Here is a 2,579-nt window from a genome sequence, read left to right as displayed (position 1 = left end):
TCTGCCTGTTTTGTCTGTCAGTGAAAGTTTGTGTGGATGGGCTGTATTCATATATAGCTTTCCCCATGTTTGGCCACCTTTAATGCTGTAAGTCTGCCTTCAGCCACTCACACAAAGGTGACAAAGACACAAGCTCACGGTTGCAAAAGTTGTTAGCGCTGCACCTTAGGAGTCCTGGATGGAACTAACAAATAGTATTTTGAGGTTATGTTTGGAGCTTGCTGAAGCTTTCTGTAAAGTTAAACACAGAGAAATAGAGTCCACCTTTGTGTTTTCAACTTTACAAAAATCTTGCAAAGCACCCAAGTTTAGCACTTTTTGTCAGTTTTAGCCTTTTTAAGGATGCTAACAACTAACACCGGACACTTCTGTGTCAAAAGCTGCCAAAAAGTTTATTAAAATGCCACAACCAGAAATTAAAACCAGGGATGAGCATGTTAAAGGTGTTTTATGCACCACTAAACTACAGCACACAGTCTGAAAGCTGTCAAAGGACCATCGAAAGAATCAGAAACTTTAGAAGAAAAGAAAACCACAGATTACGGAACTCATCCCAGCGTAGGTGCAGGCGTGTGCTGTATGTGCATAGGCCAGTGTGACAGACTCCTTTGGTAAACACGAGAGTCTCGTTGCTGTGATGACGGGTTCAGGTCAGCTCCTCATGTCCGACTGAGGCCGGTTGACGATCTGACTCCACATAGTGGGATAATTACAAGTTGCAGACACGCCCACACCGGCAGACCGTCTGCGTGTCTCTAAACACGGCCGCGTGATTAACCAACCTCCTAGAAAACAGGAGAGTAATCCACTTTTGCACCTTCAGGTGAACCACTTTATTTTCCATTTTGTCCTATTTCATTGTTCGCTATTTTCATTATTCAGCAAATACAAATGTGTCATCCAGTCCCACTCAGGATGAATCATTATTCGATGTCGAGCCACCCAGGTTAACCTTCGAGTGACTTATTTCATGATCACTGTTGTTCATTGTGTATAAACATATGAAAGGTGGCTTATTGGGGAGGAGGGGGGCAGCCACAGGAACCAAATATTGCATCAGTCGAACATGTATGCAACCAAAAGAAAAAAGAAACAGTGGGGAAGGAGGTCGGATTTACTGGAAATCGTAGATGACAATGCAGCTTCCTGTGTTTATACAGGACGGAAAACACTTTTAAATGCTTTCTGAAAAAAATAAACAAATGAAAGCTCGCGAAGACGTGACCTCGCAACATTTGTTTCTTCTTGCTTTTCATTTAAACAACCTGAAATCATCACCCTTATTAGCAACTGACGCTATAATGCAAAATAAAGTTAATTTGAGGCCACACTTTTAGCCATCGGAAAACACATTATGCTAAAAAGATGAACCAAACAAAACATGAGGCGCACGTTTGTCTTTCAGCTGAAAGATTATGCAAAGTGTAGCTTTTAATGAGACATTTATCAGAATGGAAATCAAGGTAAAGCGTTATTTTCTAAGAGTAATGAGATTTGTTCCAGTAATGCTGTTTGTGGTCTCACTGTAGATTATTGTGTGTGGACGTGAGACAGTCACCGAAAGCTTTATTGCATCTGTAAACATATTTGTGAGAGTTACAGAAAAATCCTAATACGTGTCAGTGCCTGAGCCACATAAATTCCATAAGTTAAACAAATGAAGGTTAAAGGTCACAACATAAACACGTATATCCCCTAACAAAGTTTGCTGAACATCTTCAAAGTTATTTGCCACTTTACATAAACAGTCGAAGCGCTAATTCTGCAATAATGCAGCTGCCTGTCTGAGCTCAAATATATGAAAAGTTAAGCTGCTCTAGTAATTGTCAATAGAATGGATGTAAATCAGGCGGCTGATGTGCATCAATATGCAGCTGCCTCTGAAAACTGAATGCAATAAAGCAGGCCCAGTGCTGGCCTGGTAGTCTTGCTCACTATGAGATTTCCCAGTGGGCTCAAACACTTTGGGCTGCTGCAACAGAACTTGGCGGCTCAAACATCTAAAAGCTGGTCATCAATACCATACGAGGTTGCTTTGCCAATTAATTCAATGTCAAATAAAGGAGGACAGAAAATAATGTAAAGCACGCACTGACCCGTCATTTGAGTGTTGTTACAGTACTAATTAGAGAAAACAAATATGAGAGATAAAAGGAACTAACAGTACCAGCGGAGTGGCCAACACAAATATCCTCAGTGTTACAGTGTGTTGTTATTAAACGAAGGGACGACTGCGCGTGCGCAGATGAAAACGCCACAGCATCTCGTGCTCCACCTTTTAGTTACCCTTCTGGTCACCTTACCAGCAGAAGTGTGCTGACATGAACTCCTGAGGAGGAAAACATCTGACAATGGAAAAGCAAACACTTCTATGCTGCTCCAAACAAAACAGATGAAAAGTTTATCACTCGTCTCCGTCCCCTCATGTCCACCTCTGTTTCTTTTACGAAGACAATTAAACCACCATAATAGAGCGTAAGAGGGGAGATACTGCTAATAGAGGAGGAGGAGGAGGAGGAGGAGGAGGAGGAGGAGGAGGAGGAGGGGAGCCGCCGTGGTGTCCCTTGACCGTTAGCGTG

Source organism: Takifugu rubripes, chromosome 1, assembly GCF_901000725.2.
Source record: "Takifugu rubripes chromosome 1, fTakRub1.2, whole genome shotgun sequence".
NCBI classification, from domain to species: Eukaryota; Metazoa; Chordata; class Actinopteri; order Tetraodontiformes; family Tetraodontidae; genus Takifugu; species Takifugu rubripes.
The sequence above is the reverse complement of the archived record's forward strand: the minus strand, read 5'-3'. Positions refer to the sequence as shown.